The 12031-nt window shown below is 40.9% G+C and overlaps 1 non-coding gene across 1 annotated transcript; it reads right to left on the bottom strand.

The window, feature by feature from the left end:
• Positions 1-310: 310 nt before the first annotated feature.
• TRNAI-UAU (transfer RNA isoleucine (anticodon UAU)) lies at positions 311-403 on the bottom strand. The gene is given in 2 exon segments: positions 311-346; positions 366-403. It is a non-coding gene; the product is annotated as a tRNA-Ile (tRNA).
• Positions 404-12031: the final 11628 nt, after the last annotated feature.

The following is a 12031-nucleotide window of genomic DNA, read 5'->3' as shown; positions in this document are numbered from 1 at the left end:
GTGCTGGTACTATCCAGAGCTGTCAGTATGGATTATCATGCTATATTGCAGAAAATCAATTTGATGCAACTGCTTTACCAACAGTATGTTAATCTTTTCCATTGCTGTTTTGTTGGCTGACTGAAGGAAGATATGCAGTGCATTTGAACCAAAGCAGATGTGTGCTGACAACTTAAATGCACAATCATGTTTGTGTTTTTTCTTTCTTTCTTTCTTCCATCCTTTGTAATACCATATTAAATATTAAGGTAGCAGATTATAATCAATGACTATTGACATAAGAAAAAGAAAAAAAATCAGTGAGTAAAGCTGCTCCAGGTGAGGCTTGAACTCACAACCTCGGCATTGTTCAACAGATACTGTCTTATAAGTACCATGCGCTGACCAATTGCGCCACTGGAGCACTTAGCAGCATCAGTTGGTTATGCTAGATGTGGATTTTATTCAATACAATCAGTAGTCATAAGAATTGAAAAAGAAAATCATTTTTGGTGATGAATGATGAGCAACAAACGAACGTGCAGGCCAGATGGCACTTGAATAAGCTGTCCACTGTGATAGAAAAGGTTTAAAAAAAACAACAACAATGCTATCATAATAAATGTCATTTTTTAGCTTCTGTGGTCATTTTTTACAAGCTAAACACTGCAAGACTGTTGTACAGTTGAAGCAAGGATAAAATATCAACTCTAGTGATGAGACACTTGCTGTAATTACTTCCACCCCAGATGGGACTTGGACCCACAACCCCTGGCTTAGGAGGACAGTGACTTATCCATTATGCCAGTGGTGCTTACTGATGTTCTTATTTAAGACTGTTAGGTTTTTAATAGTCAATTATTTATTTTTGAGGAAAAAGTGAAGCTGTTTACTGTGTTCTTTGCATTACCAATCCCAACAAGAAATGTGCTGGTACTATCCAGAGCTGTCAGTATGGATTATCATGCTATATTGCAGAAAATCAATTTGATGCAACTGCTTTACCAACAGTATGTTAATCTTTTCCATTGCTGTTTTGTTGGCTGACTGAAGGAAGATATGCAGTGCATCTGAACCAAAGCAGATGTGTGCTGACAACTTAAATGCACAATCATGTTTGTGTTTTTTCTTTCTTTCTTCCATCCTTTGTAATATCATATTAAATATTAAGGTAGCAGATTATAATCAATGACTATTGACATAAGAAAAAGAAAAAAAAAAACAGTAAACAAAGCTGCTCCAAGTGAGGCTTGCTTGAATTTGCAACATCGGCATTGCTCAACAGACACTGTCTTATTAGTACTGAACACTGACCAATTCCGCCACTGGAGCACATAGCAGCATAAATTAGTTATGCTAGATGTGGATTTTATTCAATACAATCAGTACAGTCATAAGAATTGAAAAAGAAAATACTTTTTGGTGATTAATGATGAGCAACAAAGGAACATGCATGCCAGATGGCACTTGAATAAGCTGTCCACTGTGATAGAAAAGTTTAAAACAACAACAACAACAACAACAACAACAACAACAACAACAACAACAATGTTATCATAATAAATGTCATTTATTAGCTTCTGTGGTCATTTTTTACAAGCTAAACACTGCAAGACTGTTGTACAGTTGAAGCAAGGATAAAATATCAACTCTAGTGTTGAGACACTTGCTGTAATGACTTCCACCCCAGATGGGACTAGGACCCACAACCCCTGGCTTAGGAGGACAGTGACTTATCCATTATGCCAGTGGTGCTTACTGATGTTCATACTTAAGACTGTTAGGTTTTTAATAGTCAATTATTTATTTCTTTTTCATCCACTAGGGGTCACTGGAGTACTCTTGGGATATGGACGGCTTAGCAGAAACAAAGGCACTGAATATTTAAATTTAGAACTCTCCACCCCTCCATATCCCAGAGTACCTCAGTGTACGACCTCAGTGTTTTTTCCTTGCTCACAGCAATAACAAGGCTTGTGGGAACTTCCCACACTTGGTGGAAGATTTTATTAATTTTTCATTTTTACTTTTTACTTTTTACACTTAGCACATCCCTTCCCAGTTTCTGGAAAAACATGGGTCCGGGATAGTGCCGCTGCACGGGCAGCGCATGGCGTGTCGGTCCTCACAAAGAGCACCCTCACAGCCACAGGCAGCCCACTGTCTCCTGCAACAGCTGGACGGAGCTTACACATAGAAGCCCCGTCGCAGCCATGACCTGAGGAGCTGGACGGAGCTTACAGATATAAGCCCCGTCGCAGCCATGACCGGAAAGCGTCGCAGACCTCCCTACAAAAGGTATGCTGGGGAAACGGGGCGGTCAGCGCAGGCTGCCGCCCCGCTGTGTGGGGTCCGTGGGTAAAGCCGACCGCTCACTGCCGTGATAGCCGCCCCAGCCGCTCCGTCCAGAGCTCCGTCCAGCACTCCGTCTGCCGCTCCGATAGCGACGCCGCGCTCCGGCCAGCCGACCTCAGCTGCTCTGAACTATGTGTCCCTTGCCTCCCTGCAATGAGCTTCCTGGCTCCGCGCTGAGACAAAGCGCTACAGGGAGTACAGGGAAGGGGGGGGGGGGGGGGACCTGGCTGATTACAGCATGGCTGCAGCTGCCAGAAGGTATTAATGCTGCAAGGGGAAAAACACGGTATAATAGGCTGTTGAGCCTATATATATGTTAACAGGCTGCCATATCTATAGAAGATATTAATATTAACAGGCTGCCATATCTATAAAAGATATTAATATTAACAGGCTGCCATATCTATAGAAGATATTAATACAAAATTAACTGCAGGCAGAGCTTATATTAAAGGTGACCTGCCTGTGATTGTATTGTAACCTGCATGTGATTATCAGTGTATACTAGACTGTGATTATCAGTGTGTACTAGACTGTGATTATTACTGTATAATAATCTATGAGCCTATATTAACTGCAGCAGGTATTGTAACCTGTCCAGTGAGTATCAGTGTAAGCACATGGGGGCCATTTTAATCATGTTTCCTGTTTCTTCCAGTGGTAATTCCAGAACATTCCTGCCCTACATCTCTACGCCACCGGAGGCGCAGGGGTGTTAGTGGGAATTTTGGTTCAGGTTTCACATAGGCTGCCCATGTGAACTGTATTTCGCCCATAAATATATATATATATTACGCACCTTAAGTAAAGATTTTACTGAGTCGTGCAAGTGTCTATTCTTTGGCTATTGTGGTGTCTGTCTGTATAAGGGGTAAGGCTCCAACACAGACTAAATATAAGGTTTACTACAATGTCTGTACATAAATCTACCACAGATTCAGTTGTTTTGTAGGTTTCCACTCCGGAAGCCGGGTCAGTCCCAGATCCTATGTTAAGCATTGGCAATTCAAATTGACTCCGCTCGACAGGAGCGGTATGATCGGAGTCTCGGAAGTTACTCCGCCAGCTCTAATGGAGGAGTCTCAGCCTTTACAAAGGTCCAACTTCCCTGTTAATTTAACTGGTCTTATAATTTAATGCAGTCTGACAATTCTATGTCAAACCTCACAGCGATAACTACGAGTGAGAAGGGCACATTAAACCAGCAGTCAGGTAGTGCGGGTTTTGACAACCATACATTGCTAATGACCAGTGAGTCAATGTCTCAATGTTTACAGAGACTAAGGGGACTCTAACATCTAATCCGTCGAATTTAATAAACGACAGATCTTCAATGAGTTTCTTATTTAGAATATCTGACTAAGATTTACTCTATTTACCCGTTTCCACATCTAAATGGGAGAATCCGCCATTGGTGAATTCGTCTGTGTCAAACATTATAAAGACCCAAGATACATTTGGGTCACTAGGCGCTCTATGTATGGAAACAATGACGATCACTTTAGACTTATCGTTAATGAGAAGCTGCAGAGTATCTCTGTAAAGCTTCTGCTGACGCCTGTTACCTCGATTCTCGCTTTTCATCGTCGCTAGTTTCAGCACGACAAGGCCAGAAGTTGTTTGGTCCTAAATTTGATATTCAGGCCAAGGCGGGGGGGGGGGGTAAATGTCTAGCCATTGCCTCCTCCGGTATCAAAACGGAAATACTTTGGTCCGGCCTTTAAAGCCTTTAGACTTGAGTCTTTTCAAGGCTGGGGTACAAAAACAGTCACGACTTGTAACGCCAGGGCGCTAAAGTCAACAAGCCAGTGGCTTGACGGCCTCTTAGGCCATATCGAATTTCCAATTGTGGAAGCGCGCCTTTACACGTTACATTTGCCGGGTTTCCAGACATCCACTCATGGATGTATCCGCCATTTAAAGGTCAAAAGACAAGACTGCCTCTGTCGGACGAAATTAGGCGTTTTGGCAGGTTGCCATTCAGTCTCTGCTGGTTTCAGCTGTTTTTATTTCCAGGCCTGGTACACCAACAGAGTCAGGGTTATTTATTTCCCTCTGTTTGGGGTACCGAAGCCGGAGGGCTCCGTCGCAGTCTCAATCAGCAAGTCACTTACTACAGTTTGAAAATGGATTTTCTGCGGTTAGTATTTGCATATTTGGAGCCACAAGATTGCATGATTGCGCTTGATCTTCAGGATGCGTATTTACCCATTCCGGTTTGGTCACCACATCACAGGTTCTTGCGTTTTGCAATACGCCACAACCATTAACCGTTTCAGGTTCTACCGTTTGGCCTCTTGTCAGCGCCTCGGGTATTCACCAAAGTGATGTTGGTGATGATAGCTCATCTCAGAGCCCTGGCAGTGACTATCGTTCCATACTTAGACGATCTGCTCATAAGAGCTCTGTCTCAACAGAGGATCCTCTTACTTGCGCTGCTAACGTACACCACGGTTGCAGTGTCAAGTTCAAAAACAATCGCATTTAATTCCGTCTGAACGACTTCAATTCCTAGGTATGATTACAGATACGGTAAATCAAAGATTTACCTACTACACCAGAAAGAACAGATTATACCATCTGGTACAATTAGTGCAAAAGCCACGCACACTAGCGCTACATTGGTGTATTAGCCTATTAGGAACAATGATGTGTTTTCGAAGCACTTCAGTTCGGCGGGTTTCACTCGCGTTTCCCACAGGGGGGCGAGGGTGTCTCTACTCTGGGCGAGAGTCTCAGAGGTTGAGGAGTTGTAGTTTAAAAAGGTCAGCGACAGGGGTTCTAAAACGGATCACGACAGATTGCTGTCTATAAATGTCCTGGAACTCCGTGCAATTTACAATGCACTACATGCTTCGCTTTCAGTCTGTCCAAGTGCAGTCAGACAACGCAACGGGAGTTGCATACACAACAACCAGGGAGGACCGAGAAGCCGCATGGCAATGCGGGAGGTAGCTCGAATCCTCAACTGCCCAGAATACCACAAGGTGATATTGTCGACTGGGTTCATTCCGGGAGTAAACATCTGTTAGACAGATGATCTCAGCCGTCGGGATTTTCATCCAGGAGACTGGGCATTAAATCCAGAGGTGTTTCACATGTGGGTCCACAGGTGGGGTTACCCTCAGGTGGACATGATGGCATCTCGCCACAATTACAAACGCTCAGTATGTGTACAGAACAACAGATCCCAAGGGCAGTGGCGGTGGAGGCTCTCACATTCGCGTGGTCGTACAGCCTCGTGTATCTGGGTCCACCGTTTTCCGCTGCTCTCTCCGTTGCTAAAACGGATCATAAGACAGTTCGTCACAGTCATACTAGTGATATCTCATGGGTTTCGGAGAGCTTGCTTCTCGAATCTCCAAGGAATACTCGCACACGATCCTTGGCCGCTCATACTACGTCCAACCTGTTATAACAGGGACAGTTATTTTACCCCTATTTACCTATTTACCGCGGCTGCGGTTGACGGGGTGGTTGTTGAGACCGCCCTCTTAAGAAAAGAGAGAGGGCATTACAGTATCGGTTATACCAACCATGTTACGAGCTAGGAAGCCGGTTACGGCAGCTCATTATTACAGAATTTGGCGTGCCTATATAGGTTGGTGTGAAGCTCGGAAGTTTCCGACATCATCTTTCAAGTTATCCGTATTCTGTTATTTTACAGATGGGGTGGGATGGAGAACTGCGTTTATCTACACTGAGGGTGCAGGTATCTGTGTTGTCAATTTATTTTCAATGACGATTGGATCTATTGCCGTCGGTACACACCTTTCTACAGGGTGTCCTCAGAGTGCAGCCTCCATTTATCCCACCTACAGCGCCATGCGACTTGAAGCTGGGTTCAGATTTCTTACAGTCTTCATATTTTGAACCCTTACAACAAGTGGGGATTAAGTTTCTCACTTGGAAAACGTTTTTTCTTCTAGCCTTAGCTTCGGCAAGGCGTTTTTCAAATTTGGGTGCCTTGTATTGCAAGCCACCGTATTTGGGTTTCCTGATGACAGAGCGGAACTTCGGACGAATTCCGATTTCTTACCAAAGCTAGTGTCATTTTTTCACATCAATAAACCAATAGTGGTTCCTGTGTTGACAGCACATTCTAGAATTCTGAATGTGGTACGCGCATTATGCGTTTATATGTCCCGAACGTCTACAGTTCGTAATACGGATACGTTGTTTGTTCTCTATGATGCTGCCAAGTGGGGTTAGCCAGCTTCTCAGCAGACATTATCCAGTTGGATAAAACTGACTACACGTCAGGCTTACCTTAAGGCTAAGTTACAGTCGCCTACGTCAGTAATAGCTCATCCCACAGGTTCTGTGGGAACGTCATGACCAGCTGGTCGTGGAGCTTCTACGACGCGTTTAATAACACGTTTGTGCGCGTTTACAAGTTTGAAACGGTTGCGGCATCAGCATCTAGCTTTGGCCGCCTACTGTTACAGGTGTCAAACAGCTCTCCCGCCCACGAGGGAAGCTTTGGTACGTCCCAAGAGTACTCCAGTGACCCCTAGTGGATGAAAAAGAAAATAGGATTCTGGTACTTACCAGGTAAATCCTTTTCTTTGAATCCATAGGGGGCACTGGACGCCCACCCAGAGCAGTTTTACCTGGGTTGTATTAAGCTCAGAGGAGCTTATGGTAACACATTTTCACCGATTGGTTCAAATTATAAAGGTTTATCGGTTATGGTGTCAACTGTTTAGTTGTCAGTAACGTTATGAGTCAACTTCGTTGTTGTCCGTTATGTTATAGGAATTCTCCATTGTCAACCTCTCTATAGTTCCTGTTCGGCTCAGTAAAAAACACTGAGGTCGTACACTGAGGTACTCTGGGATATGGAGGGGTGGAGAGTTCTAAATTTAAATATTCAGTGCCTTTGTTTCTGCTAAGCCGTCCATATCCCAAGAGTACTCCAGTGCCCCCTATGGATTCAAAGAAAAGGATTTACCTGGTAAGTACTAAAATCCTATTTTTTGAGAAAAAGTGAAGTTGTTTACTGTGTTCTTTGCATTACCAAGTCCAGCAAGAAATGTGCTGGTACTATCCAGAGCTGTCAGTATGGATTATCATGCTATATTGCAGAAAATCAATTTGATGCAACTGCTTTACCAACAGTATGTTAATCTTTTCCATTGCTGTTTTGTTGGCTGACTGAAGGAAGATATGCAGTGCATTTGAACCGAAGCAGATGTGTGCTGACAATTTAAATACAAACTCATGTTTGTGTTTTTTCTTTCTTTCTTCCATCCTTTGTAATATCATATTAAATATTAAGGTAGCAGATTATAATCAATGACTATTGACATAAGAAAAAGAAAAAAACTGTAAACAAAGCTACTCTAGGTGAGGCTTGAACTCACAACCTCGGCATTGCTCAACAGATACTGTTGGCTGGCTGAAGGAAGATATGCAGTGCATTTGAACCAAAGCAGATGTGTGCTGACAACTTAAATGCACAATCATGTTTGTGTTTTTTCTTTCTTTCTTCCATCCTTTGTAATATCATATTAAATATTAAGGTAGCAGTTTATAATCAATGACTAATGACATAAGAAAAGGAAGAAAAAAAAACACAAAGCTGCTCCAGGTGAGGCTGGAACTCACAACCTCGGCATTGCTCAACAGATACTGTCTTATAAGTACCACATGCTGATCAATTGAGCCACCTTAGCACTTTGCAGCATTAATTGGTTATGCTAGATGTGGATTTTATTCAATACAATCAGTACAGTCATAAGAATTGAAAAAGAAATTAATTTTTGGTGATGAATGATGAACAACAAAGGAACAGGCATGCCAGATGGCACTTGAATAAGCTGTCCACAGTGATAGAAAAGGTTTAAAAAAAACAACAACAATGTTATCATAATAAATGTCATATTTTAGCTTCTGTGGTCATTTTTTACAAGCTAAACACTGCAAGACTGTTTTACAGTTGAAGCAAGGATAAAATATCAACTCTAGTGATGAGACACTTGCTGTAATGACTTCCACCCCAGATGGGACTTGGACCCACAACCCCTGGCTTAGGAGGACAGTGACTTATCCATTATGCCAGTGGTGCTTACTGATGTTCTTATTTAAGACTGTTAGGTTTTTAATAGTCAATTAGTTATTTTTGAGAATAAGTGAAGCTGTTTACTGTGTTCTTTGCATTACCAAGTCCAGCAAGAAATGTGCTGGTACTATCCAGAGCTGTCAGTATGGATTATCATGCTATATTGCAGAAAATCAATTTGATGCAACTGCTTTACCAACAGTATGTTAATCTTTTCCATTGCTGTTTTGTTGGCTGACTGAAGGAAGATATGCAGTGCATTTGAACCAAAGCAGATGTGTGCTGACAACTTAAATGCACAATCATGTTTGTGTTTTTTCTTTCTTTCTTCCATCCTTTGTATTACCATATTAAATATTAAGGTAGCAGATTATAATCAATGACTATTGACATAAGTAAAAGAAAAAAAAATCAGTGAGCAAAGCTGCTCCAGGTGAGGCTTGAACTCACAACTTCGGCATTGTTCAACAGATACTGTCTTATAAGTACCGCGCGCTGATCAATTGCGCCACTGGAGCACTTAGCAGCATCAGTTGGTTATGCTAGATGTGGATTTTATTCAATACAATCAGTAGTCATAAGAATTGAAAAAGAAAATAATTTTTGGTGATGAATGATGAGCAACAAACGAACGTGCAGGCCAGATGGCACTTGAATAAGCTGTCCACTGTGATAGAAAAGGTTTAAAAAAAACAACAACAATGCTATCATAATAAATGTCATTTTTTTGGCTTCTGTGGTCATTTTTTAAAAGCTAAACACTGCAAGACTGTTGTACAGTTGAAGCAAGGATAAAATATCAACTCTAGTGATGAGACACTTGCTGTAATTACTTCCACCCCAGATGGGACTTGGACCCACAACCCCTGGCTTAGGAGGACAGTGACTTATCCATTATGCCAGTGGTGCTTACTGATGTTCTTATTTAAGACTGTTAGGTTTTTAATAGTCAATTATTTATTTTTGAGGAAAAAGTGAAGCTGTTTACTGTGTTCTTTGCATTACCAAGTCCAGCAAGAAATGTGCTGGTACTATCCAGAGCTGTCAGTATGGATTATCATGCTATATTGCAGAAAATCAATTTGATGCAACTGCTTTACCAACAGTATGTTAATCTTTTCCATTGCTGTTTTGTTGGCTGACTGAAGGAAGATATGCAGTGCATTTGAACCAAAGCAGATGTGTGCTGACAACTTAAATGCACAATCATGTTTGTGTTTTTTCTTTCTTTCTTCCATCCTTTGTAATATCATATTAAATATTAAGGTAGCAGATTATAATCAATGACTATTGACATAAGAAAAAGAAAAAAAAACAGTAAACAAAGCTGCTCCAAGTGAGGCTTGCTTGAATTTGCAACATCGGCATTGCTCAACAGACACTGTCTTATTAGTACTGAACACTGACCAATTCCGCCACTGGAGCACATAGCAGCATAAATTAGTTATGCTAGATGTGGATTTTATTCAATACAATCAGTACAGTCATAAGAATTGAAAAAGAAAATAATTTTTGGTGATTAATGATGAGCAACAAAGGAACATGCATGCCAGATGGCACTTGAATAAGCTGTCCACTGTGATAGAAAAGTTTAAAAAAACAACAACAATAATGTTATCATAATAAATGTAATTTTTTAGCTTCTGTGGTCATTTTTTGCAAGCTAAACACTGCAAGACTGTTGTACAGTTAAAGCAAGGATAAAATATAAACTCTAGTGATGAGACACTTGCTGTAATGACTTCCACCCCAGATGGGACTTGGACCCACAACCCCTGGCTTAGGAGGACAGTGACTTATCCATTATGCCAGTGGTGCTTACTGATGTTCTTATTTAAGACTGATAGGTATTTAATAGTCAATTATTAATTTTTGAGAAAAAGTGAAGCTGTTTACTGTGTTCTTTGCATTACCAAGTCCAGCAAGAAATGTGCTGGTACTATCCAGAGCTGTCAGTATGGATTATCATGCTATATTGCTGAAAATCAATTTGATGCAACTGCTTTACCAACAGTATGTTAATCTTTTCCATTGCTGTTTTGTTGGCTAACTGAAGGAAGATATGCAGTGCATTTGAACCAAAGCAGATGTGTGCTGACAACTTAAATGCACAATCATGTTTGTGTTTTTTCTTTCTTTCTTCCATCCTTTGTAATACCATATTAAATATTAAGGTAGCAGATTATAATCAATGACTATTGACATAAGAAAAAGAAAAAAATCAGTGTACAAAGCTGCTCCAGGTGAGGCTTGAACTCACAATCTCGGCATTGTTCAACAGATACTGTCTTATAAATACCACACGCTGTCCAATTGCGCCACTGGAGCACTTAGCAGCATCAGTTGGTTATGCTAGATGTGGATTTTATTCAATACAATCAATACAGTCATAAGAATTGAAAAAGAAAATCATTTTTGGTGATGAATGATGAGCAACAAACGAACGTGCATGCCAGATGGCACTTGAATAAGCTGTCCACGGTGATAGAAAAGGTTTAAAAAAACAACAACAACAATGCTATCATAATAAATGTAATTTTTTAGCTTCTGTGGTCATTTTTTGCAAGCTAAACACTGCAAGACTGTTGTACAGTTGAAGCAAGGATAAAATATCAACTCTAGTGATGAGACACTTGCTGTAATGACTTCCACCCCAGATGGGACTTGGACCCACAACCCCTGGCTTAGAAGGACAGTGACTTATCCATTATGCCAGTGGTGCTTACTGATGTTCTTATTTAAGACTGTTAGGTTTTTAATAGTCAATTATTTATTTTTGAGGAAAAAGTGAAGCTGTTTACTGTGTTCTTTGCATTACCAAGTCCAGCAAGAAATGTGCTGGTACTATCCAGAGCTGTCAGTATGGATTATCATGCTATATTGCAGAAAATCAATTTGATGCAACTGCTTTACCAACAGTATGTTAATCTTTTCCATTGCTGTTTTGTTGGCTGACTGAAGGAAGATAGGCAGTGCATTTGAACCAAAGCAGATGTGTGCTGACAACTTAAATGCACAATCATGTTTGTGTTTTTTCTTTCTTTCTTCCATCCTTTGTAATATCATATTAAATATTAAGGTAGCAGTTTATAATCAATGACTAATGACATAAGAAAAGGAAAAAAAAACAGTAAACAAAGCTGCTCCAGGTGAAGCTTGAACTCACAACCTCGGCATTGCTCAACAAATACTATCTTATTAGTACCACGCACCGACCAATTGCGCCACTGGAGCACTTTGCAGCGTTAATTGGTTATGCTAGATGTGGATTTTATTCAATACAATCAGTACAGTCATAAGAATTGAAAAAGAAAATCATTTTTGGTGATGAATGATGAGCAACAAAGGAACAGGCATGCCAGATGGCACTTGAATAAGCTGTCCACGGTGATAAAAAAGGTTTAAAAAACAACAACAACAATGATATCATAATAAATGTCATATTTTAGATTCTGTGGTCATTTTTTACAAGCTAAACACTGCAAGACTGTTTTACAGTTGAAGCAAGGATAAAATATCAACTCTAGTTATGAGACACTTGCTGTAATGACTTCCACCCCAGATGGGACTTGGACCCACAACCCCTGGCTTAGGAAGACAGTGACTTATCCATTATGCCAGTGGTGCTTACTG

The sequence above is a fragment of the Pseudophryne corroboree genome, chromosome 4, assembly GCF_028390025.1.
Source record: "Pseudophryne corroboree isolate aPseCor3 chromosome 4, aPseCor3.hap2, whole genome shotgun sequence".
NCBI lineage: Eukaryota > Metazoa > Chordata > Amphibia > Anura > Myobatrachidae > Pseudophryne > Pseudophryne corroboree.
This window is presented reverse-complemented; position numbering and strand designations above follow the sequence as displayed.